The sequence below is a fragment of the Centropristis striata genome, chromosome 15 (genome assembly GCF_030273125.1).
Source record: "Centropristis striata isolate RG_2023a ecotype Rhode Island chromosome 15, C.striata_1.0, whole genome shotgun sequence".
In the NCBI taxonomy this organism is placed as follows: Eukaryota; Metazoa; Chordata; class Actinopteri; order Perciformes; family Serranidae; genus Centropristis; species Centropristis striata.
Window position 1 is genome coordinate 28,395,712 of NC_081531.1, and position 14,240 is coordinate 28,409,951.

The window sequence follows — 14,240 nt, forward strand, 5'->3', positions numbered from 1 at the left end:
TGAGGGCCCTGTGTTGTTGGCGGCACCCTCTAGTGGCCGCACAAAATATGAACAATAACGTCACGTACGTGTGAAATCGAAGGAGGACGCAAAGGAACACAGAAACGTAGTTTATAAATTACAAAAAGTCGCACTTAGGGTGGACGTGTCAAACAAACCCAGGACTTTCACTCAGGAGACCAGTGTAGTCCCATGCCTAAACAAAAGTCAACAATAGTTTTTGAAAATAGCGTAATTTAACTTCTATGCATCATGTTTTTACGTAAACAGTGTAACTGATTTCACTTCCGATATTCATGTCGTCCATTCGCCATTTAACTACAACCCTGAATACCAAAACGTTGCTGTGCAAATTGTACAAAGACAATATTTAATAAACAAACTGATAAAAAAAATGTGTTTGTCAATATAAACTGAATTCTGAATCTGAAAAGTTCTGGTTTTATTTAAATTTTCCAGTGTCCCAACTTCATTGGAATCAGGGTTGTATTTCAACATTGTATCCTTTACTTTGAGCTGATCATTTGAATGGTTTACTCAGTACTTAAAGCCAAACGTCTGTGCATGCTCAACTAGTTTTTACAAACTCTTACATAACTGCAACATAAATTGTTCATGTGTTGCAGCTGACTTAACATGGATATATATAATTTTTAATCATATCAGAATTTAAAACAATTTTAAGGTTCAGCTACTCTGCAATCTGTCCATGTACCTTCTGGGGTACAAGTACCAGAATCACTGGCACAGACAACCCAATAAACAATCCAATGACAATAGCCCAACTGTAAAACAGACATTGAAGGTTGCAACAGTAGTCTAGACACTTCTGTAACCAGAGAAGCTTTGAGCTTGACGGATGTCTCCGACCGCTCACTGCCCCCTCGGACCGTGACTAACCCCTAAACACATGACGCAGTTGCTGGAGTCACCCTCCCTTCAGGCCTTTTTTCCCGCACCATTCACATTCCTCAAATGGTTACCGTACCCCCTACCTCAGGGCAGAGGATGAAGCTGCTGAGGTTAACACTCTCTCTCTCTGGGGGGTAAACAAAGGAATTTCAGGATGGGGCAAACTTCATTCCAAGCAAGCTAAAATAGAATACCATGGGAATCTGTTAGACAGTTTTATCAGAGCGTCTCCATGCTCCCCCAGTTTTGCATACACAACTGCACACCCCTACAGAAACACACACACACACACACACACACACACACCTGCAAACACACATGCATGTACGCCGGGACTTCCTTGTTGTTATTTAGCAAACCTGCTTTGGAAGATAACAAACACACAGTGAATACATGTGAATCAGGACTGGGTGCAAGCTCAGTGGTCCAAATAAGTCAGGATCACGAACTTATTCATGAGTCTGCATGTGCACACCTAGGTGTGTGTGCATTGTTCACATTTGAAGAGGAACTATATCTATCCAGTGTTGAGATAACAGTGAGATATGCTCTGAAAACATCCTATTGTAGAGATGGGAGCGCACACTCCACTGCACTCCCACAGTCCCCGTGAGACGGGACTGTCTCAGACATCACTGGTAGAATTCCCTGGAAGAGGGAGATTAGCTTCTTATTCATCCTTTCGGGATCTGACAAGACACGCGCCACATCCCCCCTCTCTCAGCTTAAACACATACACAAACAGTGTGCCTGCAAGCATCGAGTCTCGGCTGCTGCTTAAATCAAACATTCATTTCTTTTAACTGGTGAGAGACAAATTATAATTCCTTCCTAAAGAGCGCCTTTCATTTTGAGGCCACAGAGGAGGGCAAGGCAGGAAAATGACAGAACAAAGTGGAACGGGGAGGAAATTAGACGATTGTTATTCCTTTACTATGGTCCCCTCTATTTGTCATCTTATAACAGAGAAGTGGAGGGAAAAAAGACACGAAATTTAGGATTCTGATGATAGTGGCAGCAAAGCAAATTCAATGCAGATTCCTGTTTAAAATTAAAAAAAAACGTGACAGAGTGGAGTTAAAACATCTAAAAACAGGGGAAAGACAACCATGTAGAGAGGCATATCATCTGCAAAATGACACATATTATAGATTTTGGATTTTGGGTCAGTGTCTGTGTGGCATCTGAGGATCAAGTGGGAGAAGATGGAGGGCAGTGGAATTTAGTGTCAGCCAATTCACTCCACTTTACTCCTCAAGTGTCACTAACTTCATTAAATACGGTCCTCCGTCTTTCTCGGAGCTTACACTGTACGCTCCTTAACTCAGATTTCAGCTGCCTGTCTCTGCAGCACTGTGCAGTCAGGGATTACCATATTTTAAAGAAAATCCTTCTACCACAAGTCCTTCATTGAGTGAGAGGCCCGGGAGAGTCAATGAGTGTGTGTAGCTTTTGACGCTCTCCACTCTGGAGCCGCTGCTGCTGAGTGCAAACTCAGCGATCAGCAAGTCCCTGTATGAATCCAAAGACAGGAAACCCCATAGATTTAAACCTTCCATTATGATCTTTCAAGATGTATATTTTAATGTGAGGCTCTTTATACTGGATGATCAGAGCAGTCTATTCTCCCGCTTGTTCTGAGATGAAGGAGGAGATCAAGGTGTGTAAGCCTCAATTAAATCAATCCTGGACTTCTGTTGTAGGTAACCCTGCCACTTGAAATCCTCTTGTTTATGGAGTACGACCATCATCAAGCATCAGGTTGCATGACCAAGAGTGAACTATCATTTGTTTTTTTCTTTTATGTTAATAAATCCTCTCCATCTTTTTTTTTGCCATTGCTCAATCAGCGCTCTCTAGTTCTTCCTGATGAAACAGTGATTGCGCAGACAATCGCCTCCCAGTCATCAGAACCAATCAACTGAATATTCATGTGGTGATTTGCTGCTCCAAATATGTGAGAGGCAGTACAAGAAGTGTTGTTTAATTATCCAGGAGGAGAGGGGCCAAGACATTGACTGTGCTCCAGATTCAGCTGGTAACCGTAGAAACCCTGTGGGGCACGACGCAGCCTGGGGGAGGAGCGGCTGGGAGTGTGGAAATAAGATAGAGAGAGACGTTACGAAAGAAGAAGAGTACAGTGCGGACGTGGCAGCGTGTTTGAATTTCTTTAAATGACATATGAGCAATGACATGAGACTTCAGACGTGATGGGAAAAGAAACACACAAGCCCATTTTTAGATTAGTTAGACTCAACTGGGGCTTTCTAATGGCAGACAGCAGCCAGACTTTAATTACTGGCACACTAATTTTCCATTATAAGACAATATTCAAAATTTGATATAGGTCATGTAAACATATTCAGAATTAGGCTGTACTCCAAATGTAGCACTTTTTCATTGATACATGTGGGGTTAGCCAATATTATTCGGGTTTAGCGTATTTTTAGACATGTATGCCTTACATTTAGAATACATGCATCTAATTTTGATTTGTAATTTTGATTGCAGTTGGCAGCTTTCCATTAAAGTCTAACCTAATTTTTAAGCGAAATTTTGAAATGTCACATTAAAGAAAATATGCATTAGGAATGTTTCCATTAACTGGTTGAGAGAGAATAAGCAAAGCTGCATTAGTACTTTGGTCAGATGATGGCAGTGTAATGTGTTGCTGTAGGCTAATCCGTCAGTAAACAGGAGAAGAAGCAGAGACAAAACAACAACAAGAAAGAAGTTGCTAATCGGACAACTTTGAGAAAATGGAGAAAAGTCTTCAGGAATTGGATTAAATTGGGCAACTTATAATTGTTCTTTCATGTCAGAGGAAACAGCTGATCAGTCAAGTGAGTTCAATGTTTGCTACTAATTTGGAAAAAGAGTTTTTATCTCCTGTTTGGCGCATTAACTATTTTTCGAAAAAGACAAAAAACACCTCAAGCGAGTGTACAAACTTTTATTGACATTTTCAAAAGTTTTATCAATTTTGGTGTTTCCATCAAGCTTTTCTCATTTTTCCCTTCACACTACTATTAAAGTAATGAAGGAGACTCTGTTCACTTGTTCGATCCGTAGCCATTGTCAGTTTGTTTTTCCCTGGTCCATATCAGGCAATTTCTTATTTAAAAAAGCATCGATATAATGAAGGGATATTTCAACAGCCTCAAACTACAAACTGGATCAATGAAGAAGGCAAAAATCACAGCTAACTTAGCACTATTTTTTTAATACGTTCAGCACTTTTCTGACTCCTTATAGACTCTTTTATCAATCTTGCACTTTAGCCCCCGATGGACTCCTGTTCTGTTTGTGTTACTGGGTTTTTCTGCTGTGATTGTATTGTGTATCCTGTTTTTCTGTTTTATCTGAAACAAATTCCTCTCAGCTTGGTTGACATGGCAATAAAGTAATGGAGTGGGATAAGACACAATTCTGTAAAGAGCTGTTAAGCCTGAAATAATTGAGCAGTGCCATGGCTTGTTGTGCCATCTTGAAAAGGGGATTCCCTCCCATTATTTCTCCTCTTTTCCCCTTAACTCAGCTATTGTGGGAAATTCCAATGCCCTTCATTAAGGTCTAATAATGAAGTGTTGCTAATAAAGTTTAATTTTTAAGTGTAAATAGTGTAATCTGTTAGCATTAGCGTGAAGTACCCGCAATTACATTTATTTTGGGCAAAAAATGGCCAAGATTAAAATTTAACATGACCTATTTTTGGCACCAAATTGTGCCAGACATCGACATGTATAGGCACACACAGACAGTCACAGACAGGTGTGAATGGAGCCAAATTGGCAGGTAATACTTCCTATTCCGCTCTGTGCAGGCTGAAGGGATGGCGAAATAACAGGGTCTGTTAGTGAGCAGAGAGAGGGCAATAAGAGGGTTTTAGGCAGAGGTAGACTGATTGAGGTGGGAGGTTGAGACAGGGGGATGGGATGAGAGAGGAAAAAGGGTCTGAAAAAAAATGATGGTGTTGAAAAGGGGGATGAGAGGCTGTTAGCTGGTGTTGGGCTACAGCTAGAAAGATGAATGATGTGTGCTGAGGTGGAAGGGGATATGAGAGGTAAAGAGGTGGAGTGGTGCTGATAGGTCCTGAGGGGCTGATAGAGATAGATGTTGTGTCAGTTCAAAGTAGGGCAGATGTGAACAGGCTCGATTTGTTGTCAGTAACGATATGACTGGGGTAAGACTATCTGGAGAGGGTTAGTGAAGAGGACATTGTGTTTATGTGTGCAGGTGTGAAAGATTCAGATTACCTGCAATACGCAGGTATACGCTTACTCTGGTTTTAATCAACTGTTATCACTTTATTCATTACGTTTTTTGCTGAGGCTCTGCAAATCCTTTCTTGTATTATCCTAATTATTATTACCAGGGAGCAGGAGAGAGGCTTTGGTATGACCGCACAAGGACAGGTAGGGAGGGAAGAAAAAGTGTTGAGGGTACAATGAGGGTAGAAAGAAGAAAGATTATGGGTGGAGAAGCAGTAGTGGAGACACTATGACAGTATAGTACTGCATTTCCACTGTATGGTATGACCCTACTCAACTCAGCTTGTTGTTTTTTTGGTTTTCCATTACGAAAAGTTGTGCATAGTACCCAGGACTGTATTGCTACAACCTTGGGTGAGGTTCCAAGCAAGATGAGCCAATACGTAAAGGAGTTATAACACAGACCTCTGATTGGTCAGAGAGAATGCACAATTTTTAAACAGAGAAGCTACCGTCAATAGTGGCTGCAATTTATTTTAAATTAAACCCAGATTTTAGCCTGCAAAACTACCCTGTAGTGCAGATGTTCCTCTGCTTTAGGTCGCCAACAAAAGGCAGTTTCACACGTCACAATTACTTATATTGCTGGATGATAAATTGTCCCAAAGATGATCGTGATAAACGATATTATTGTCTTCTTATGTCATCTTAAACCCAAAATGTTCCAAATGCATCATGTTGGCAAAAATGTTGGTGACATTCTTCAGTGAACAAAAACCTGACACGATATCGAGGGCGAGAAAAAAGCGATCAAGGTCATGCTCATATATTGTATAATATTGTAACCTGTAATCTGCTGAGAGTCCTGCCCATCTGCAGAAAACCAGATAGAGAAAAGGACCTGGTACCAAAAGTCAAGCTGAACCCTGCAGCGAAAAGAGCCATAAACCTGACAGAGGTGAGTAGGGAGTGTAAAGAAAGAAGTTAGTGGCACCACAGAGGTGCACTGCACAGAGAGGGGGAGGGGGACAGCGGGAGGTGGAAGGGGAAGTTATCTTAGTACATCCCTGCACCTGAGTCAACAGCACGGCTCGCAAACAAAGCACCCCCTTGAAGAAGAGACAGGAGACAATGCTGTGCAGTGAGAGACGGGGGCAAGAAATGCTCAGCAAGAATGTGACAGACAAACAGCAGCTTACTATGTTGTGTCTCTGCCTCTCAGGCCAACAGAGGACACAGACCACCAAAACAATACAGTATGGTTTCACTGCTGAGGGGGTAAGATAATATTCAACTTGGTGAGGAATGCTCAAAAGGTGATCATATTTGTTGTTGTTGTCAGGTGTCTGCTATTTTGTTAACAAAGAAAAAACAACCCTCCCTCCTGCTACCAACTTCTTCATTTATTTTACACACACACACCCAAACATCTGTGCACACAGAAAGGTGTGACAGATTTCGTAGAATAAGAGTGGACACACACCCAAAACATTGCACCAATGTTCCTCAAATTTCAATAACCACAAACTGCTTCACTAACCTCAGCAAATAACACATCGTAGTATCATAGTTTCCCACGCAGAGGTCGAAACTAAAAACACAGCTGTTTTTATGATTTACATTGTCTTTGTTATTGATCATTCAGTCAACAAAATCTTAGGAAATTGTGAAAGATCCAAATTTCCCAGGCCCCTCAGTTATCTTCAAATTGCTTATTTTGTCTGTTGAGACGTGACGTCCCTTGATACCTTTTAGGTTCTTGGTTAAATTATTTGCAGGAAACCAAGGACTGTGTATATACTGTATGTACTATTTGGACATTATAATGACTAACATAATTAAGATGAAGATTGCCTCCTTAGTCCCACAAAGGGGAAAATTCAGACTCTGCATTTGACCCGTCTTTACCAGTGAACACACCATGCTTAGGAGCAGTGGGCAGCACATTTTCTGTTCACCCAGAGAGCTGTGGGAGGGGGGTTAGGTGCCTTGCTCAAGGGCATGTCAGTCCTTAACCTGTCAGTCCTGGGATTCAAACTGACCAATTCCTAACCTCTAGGCCACAAGTGCCTATAACAATAACACACAGTACAGAACTGCAATATCTAAGTGCTTTAATGTTTAGCACCAACCATGTGTTATAGAGTAGAAACACGATATAGAAACAAGCTACATCCTATGGTGTAGTGTCAAATTCCAGGTTGTGAAAACTACTTTCCCTTTTCACAAAGCAGTATTTTCCTGAAACTTGTATTTTCCTATTCTACTCACCAGGGTAGGAATTATTCATTTAGCATCATAAAAATGTAAGGTGAACTCTAGTCACTCTAGTCACTATAAAGGTCATAAAGGTTGTTGATCCATAATTAAATCCCTGGCTTCTTGGGAGAAGAGTCCCCTCGGATTTCTGCCAATTTTTAAATGATGTATTGTGGCAAAAACATAACTGTCACTGAGACGAGGATGTCAAGAACGTGTCAGCAATGTGGCGTCTCTTCAGTGGATGGGGTTGGATCTAGGTCAATGGGTCCATTTCCTGGGAGTTGAGCTCTTGTGCTCGAGCTGGAGGTTATTGTTTGGGCTCTGAGTGGCTACGCTGAATAGAGACTCCCCTTTCAGTGCATTAGTGACCTGTATTAGCTCCACACGACTCACTGACATCTGAGTGCCGGCCTGAGGGAAGAGGACAAAGGCAATCTGACCACACATGCACACACATTCACGTGTCTGAAAGCTAACGCACCAAAGGACAATAACAAAAAACACACAGTCCAATAGAAACCTAATACAGCACTCACCACAGGGTTTTTATCCCAAAAGAAACTCAATCCAACTAACAAAAAAATCCATGCAGGTCTGCCTGTAAGCCTTCATCCTTGCTTTTGTCAATACCCCATATTCACATACATATTTGCACATGCACACACTTACAAATGCACATACAGGCTTTTGAAGCAGCCTTGCCCGATCCTGCTGCATCACTTCCAGGTCAACGAGCAGGAACGTGAAGTGTGACTATGTGATGAGCACCGAGTCGCTGGTCAGCGTTCTCTTTATGCAACTAATGTAATGTGGGGGGTGGAGAGGAGAGGAGAGGAGAGGAGAGGAGAGGAGAGGAGAGGAGAGGAGAGGAGAGGAGAGGAGAGACAACGAGACAATGGTTTCCTCTGCTTTGATTACACAGTCACATGGATGTAAACTTGGCTGGAAAAACACACACAAAAACACTCCCACAAATTAGGGGGTGTAAAGATTTTCATATATATATATATATATATATATATATATATATAACAAAAGGAAATCCCAAATCTCCTCCGGCAAAAAGACCATAAAGACAATCTTTGAAGACACTCTTCACACTCCCACAGTAAGTCCTCTCTTAAATCCCTACTCAGCACTTCACACACAAATGTATTTCCACTCTCTCACTCTGAAGTCTTTTACGGCACCTTCCTGTTCAGGTAGCAACATCTCAATGCCTGCTTCCTTTTTCCGTTAAACCACACTTCCACATTAACCCAGCTTATAGCACCTTTCAAATTCTTTGGCATTACACATATCAGCTTGTTTGCACAGCACACATCCTTTGTTTGCTTATCGCTCAGTAAAATAAATCATACATATTCACCTTCCCCTGCTTTTTTCTTCCCTGCTACTCTTCTAAATTGAGGGCACCCTAGAAAAATATGAAGATCTAACCTTATGTATGTCAAATAAGATGTAGATGCATGCACAAACACACACACACGAGTACACACACACACACACACACAGAAGCATTTATTTACACATCATCAGTTGGCAGCCAGAGACGATGTGTGGGCTGGAACGCAACACTGATCAGAGATAATGGGCAGACATGACAGGGATGGCAATGCTGTCACACCAAGGGAGGAAGGAAGGAGGGATGATGGAGCAAGAGGCAGTAAGAGAGAGACAAATGAGAAAAAAAGAAAGAATGAGAGAGAGAGAGAGAGAGAAAGAGGGAGTGAAGGAAGGAAGGAAGGAAAGAAGAAACTCCCATTTCATCAGCAGACACAGAACAGACAAAAGATAGGAAATGAGTGAACATGCCAGCTCATGTCAGCTCAGAGACCCCCCTCCCCCGTCTAGACCCCCTTCACAAATTAGAGGCATCCCCTTCTGCTTCTCCCACTCCTTTTGCATCTTCTTCTTCTTCTCCTTATCGGGCGGGGGGGTTGATGTTGAGTGTGGGAGGAAATAAATGTTCTTCACCTGATGTTACGCACTACCTCGCTAATAACTCTTGTAGTCCTGCTCAACCAGACGAGTGACATTACTAACGGACGCACATAGGGAAACACGTCACATGTTCCCACTGACTCATTCAGCCTCTCTTGTCTTGCACAATTCTCATATTCTCAAGAAGGTTGTGTCTCAAAAGGCCAGGGACTGGGAATACAAACACATGCATGTATGCTTAAATAATTGAAAATCCCAGTGGTTTCCAACCTATTTCACTTGTTTGCCTTTGAATGAAACAATGTCAATTTTACCTTAAATTCTCTCTGCTACACTGCAAAGGGATTCCCCCTTACTATTGACTGCAACAGTGACAGAACAGGCACCTTAATTAGCCTTACTCAGTGAAACCAGGGAAGAGGAAAAACAGCTCAGTGTCTCTCCACCCTCAGCTGTCAGTTTTGTCTTGGTTTTCCCAAAACAGACTTTAACAATATCTGTCTGGTCCTGGGCTGCGAGTGACAGCAGCAGAGAATTGATGAGAGACAGACAAATGCATAAGAGAGACATGCAGAGAACCCACAGGCGCACAGTTGAACACAAACATTTAAACAGCTTGATTGCATGTGGGGAGACGGGCACTGGGGGCTGCATAAGCCCTGTATTTGCTTAACAGCAGAAATAAGAGGACCACTGAGGAGGAGAGAAGAAGACGGACAAAGATGAGAGAGAGACAGATCATCCCTTTCATGTTAATTGCATCATCCGTTTATCATAGCCGCCACATGCTCATCAAACTGCATCTTATGTACTGTATCTGTAATCATAAAGAGAGCAGGGTGTCCCTCTGTTCTGCCACAAGGTCAGAAGAGTCACATTCACTGTGGAGGATAAAGATGTGAAAGTGTCTGCAACAAGCTTGAGTTCCATGTTGTTGATGACGATGCTGGTGATTATTGTTTCTATTTATATAATGTATTATTTGATGCATGGCAGGCTTTATGAGCTTTACATGAGCAGATCAAAGGATAAGTATCACTTAAATTTCTGTATTTCTAGCATAGATTATTTTAAAGCTGCAGTATATCTACAGCGTGTTCACTGTAGAGCTGTGTGTGTGATTGTGCTTATCACAAAAGTCTGGTTCCTACAAGGTAAATTCAATATAAAATGTTGAGTCAAGTTAAGACTTGGTATTTGATGAAGGAATACTTAATCCCAAAAATGACCATTTGTATATCAATAACTCACCCTATGTTATCTTGAATTCTTAGCGAAAACGTTGTTTGTCTCACAAGCCTCCATGGTGAATAAAGAATTAAAAAAACTGAGACAATTTGTAATCATTTCTAAGTTAAAGGGGCACACTACTCATCCGTGCAGGTCCAGACAAGCAGCAACTTGTGAGACTGTTTATGTGAAAGTGCTTTGAACAATTAAGGTTTTTAGAGAGAAAAAAGACAAAATGTGTTTGGGAAGTAGTGAGCATACAACTGAAAGTATAAAACTTTGATTATACTATAAATTGATGTTTTTATATAGTTTTGATGTTATTAAACGCCCCTTTTTTTATTTCAATTCATAAAGAATTTTCTGCATTTTCTGATTCTTTGTTCCCCGGGGGACCATACGAGAAAAACAAAGTTTTCTTTAAGAATTCAAGGTATTTATAGGTGAGTAATTGATATACTAATGGTATTTAGTAAGGTGCTGTATTGCTTTAAGGTAAGCGGTGGAATTACAGTTTTCATTATGGTCTCAGTAAGGCTGTTTACATGTGTAAAAGAGGATATACCTACTACCTATATCTGCCCTATAGGTGAGCTGAGTTAGCCTGAGAGCAGTGTACCAATCTGGGTCAGTATGCACACACACACGCTCACACACACATACACACACACACACACACACACACACACACACACACACACACACACACACAAACACACAATACAAACACACCCACAGGGCTCACTTAGCGGAGCCCCTTCCCCCCTTTCACGCTCAGGCACTATATTAGCTTACTGTACACAGACGGAGCCCATGGTTGTGTGGATGCACACAATATTTGTCCTGAACACACACTTCCTCCACACGTAGTAAATGGACACACATACATATAGACCTGGCTGAGCGGTGTGTAACTGTGTATGAGATAATGGCTTTCCTCCCCCTTTTTTCCTTTTTCTTTTTTTAACAGCCCCAGGCTTTCGCAAAGTCTTTGTCAATTTTGAAAAAAAAAAAAAAGTGTGTGCACACATACACACCAGTTTTATCTGCCACTATAAATCCCTTCACGGATCACTTCCTCAAAACACCCTGCCAATATTCAACTTCCTCATGGTGGCAACTGAAGCAGTGAATTGTAGCAGGAGAGATAAGGTGAAGAAAAGATAACAAGAAAGAGAGAGAGAGAGAGAGAGAGAGAGAGAGAGAGAGAGAGAGAGAGAGAGAGAGAGAGAGACACGGCTAGTTTAGAATTCTACCCCAAACAAACACTGATAACAAAGCATTTGAAATCTTGGTGATAGGGCAAATTACCTTTTATGACTTACAAAGTGCTCAGACAGTTTTACAGTTACAGCCAAGAATGTGTGTGTTTATTGTGAGAGATGTGAATGCAAATAGTCCTAAATAAAAGTAACTATTCCACAAAATGTAAACTATGATGAGTGGCTGTAGATAAGATAGATTGTTGATAATAAGCTCCTGGTATCAAATCCAAAACAAAATAACCTGCAGAACTTTTTCAACTAATGTTAAAACGTTAATTTTTACTTGATTTTATATGATTTGTACTAAATTCATTTTTCAAAACCAAATACTCAGGAAGACTGTTTTTTTCCCCTCTAGAGACGAAGCCTAAAAGTGAAGAGAAAGCACAGCACAGCAGAGCCTGTATGCCCTTTGACCCTTCATAATTGTCCGGCTGTCTGGATGCCTAAAAGTGACCCTCTGCACAGCTGAGAGCTAACACCTCCAGCAACACACACACACACACACACACACACACACACACACACACACACACACACACACACACACACACACACACACACACACACACACACACACACACACACACACACACACACACACACACACACACACACACACACACACACACACACACACACACACACACACATTTGAGTGACAGGTGGTAAACACGTCTGAAGTATTGAGTAGGAGGTAAAAGTGCACATTTGCAGAATCTCCTCCTTTGTTTTTGTATCTCTTTTAACTTGTCCTTTATCCCCTCTCTCTCTCTCTCCCTTTTCCTCTCTCTGTCTCATTGGTTACGGTCTCTCTTTGCCAAGTCCCCACACTGCCTTTAACTGAAGAATTTCAGTCGGTCTCCCTCTTTGTCTGTCTAGTCCCTCTCTATGCTGCTCTTCCTCCTCGACCATCCTCTATTAATATTTCCACAGCACACACACATACACACACACACACACACAAAGTAGGCTAATGTCTTTATCAGATCCAAATCCGTTAGTGTGTGATCCCGCTCTCTTTATTTAAACCTTTGATGGCATAACCAGAAAAAATGAGGACTGACCTGCTCTTTTTTTTCATTTCTTCAAAGTGCTACAGCTCTCTGACAAGCTTTTGACAAGTCATAATTACTGTAAGTACCACTTGAGTTAGTAATATCTTGCTTTATCACCAGTCATTTCAGCTCTTCTGCACTTCTTACGTAAAAGAGCTTGGTCAAATATGCACATGTTAAAGCGTGCATTACTTTGTTTGCCCTTTGAGCTGTGCAGTTTATTCAATAGCGGGGGAAATGTCAGGTGGTGCCAGTCCAGAGGGCTGTTAAGGAATTTCGTTATCACTAAATCACCACAGGTAGGAAACTAGACAATGTCCCAGTGAGAGCATTAATGATTGATAAAGTCCATTCATCAGCAAACACACCAGCCCCATGGATGGCTATTTAAACTATATGTGTTAAAGGCTATTCTTGCAGTTCTATTGCATTGTTATAAATATATACAAGTGTATGTGTGTGTGAGAGAGAAAGGGAGAGAGAGCGGGAGAGCCCCATCAAGAGAAAAGAGTCCCCACCAAACAGTAGTATAGTGTAATAACAAAGCAGAGAAGTCACATTGTATAATAAAGCATACAAAATACATGGGTATACAGACAGTAACACACACACACAAGCAGAAACAGAACCCTTGTCTTCTTAGAAGAAGTTAGATGCACAGATTTAGACTCCTTACTATAACTTCACGTCCTTTTCTCTTTATAACACACACACACTTTGATCCATCCAAACGGTTCATGTGAACACACACATCATGAAGCCAGTAATCCTTAACACCCAACAACTCCATCTCTGTCACTCCCAAAGCTCCCAAAACATCCTCAAAAACAAGAAGTGCATCTCTTTACCTTTTACTTAATCTCCCGGTGTTTCCTGTGTGAGTACCAGTTAATTCCCTGCCGTGGTTTAAAATACAGCCAGCACGTGTCCTGTCCTCTCCGCGAGCAAACAAGGGAATCCTTCAGCATCAGTGAGACGTCTCCCGGACTCCTGCGCAGCGTTCGACTCTACACACACACACACACACACATTACAGCACATACTCACTCATGCTGCCTCTTGCACGCCTAGACCCAGACTGAAGGCTGAGGAGAGGGTGTGTGTGCGCTGGCTGAGTCTGAGCCCGCCCTCTTCTCTCTGGTTCTCCCCCCTTCCTCTCCCACATGCTCTCACCCTGCCCTCCTCCTCCTCTCTCTCTCTCTCTCTCTCTCTCTCCAATTTCACCTCCCCCGGCTTGCCAATTGACTGCCAGCATGTGTGCTGGGTCTGTGCCTCTAAGCCTTTAGATGTCCCAGTCCTCTTTTTAATTGCTGGCTCTCTGGCCTCAAGTTTTACACAAAAAAACAAAGACACACAGA

General features: G+C 41.8%; 1 protein-coding gene across 1 annotated transcript in view; it reads right to left on the reverse strand.

The window, feature by feature from the left end:
• LOC131986316 (rho guanine nucleotide exchange factor TIAM1-like) overlaps nt 1–13,903 on the reverse strand; it is a 65,186-nt gene extending 51,283 nt beyond the window's left edge. The window contains exon 1 of the mRNA XM_059351203.1: nt 13,731–13,903. The gene's annotated coding sequence lies outside the window, so the exon portion shown is untranslated. The remainder of the gene's footprint in view (nt 1–13,730) is intronic.
• Nucleotides 13,904–14,240: the final 337 nt, after the last annotated feature.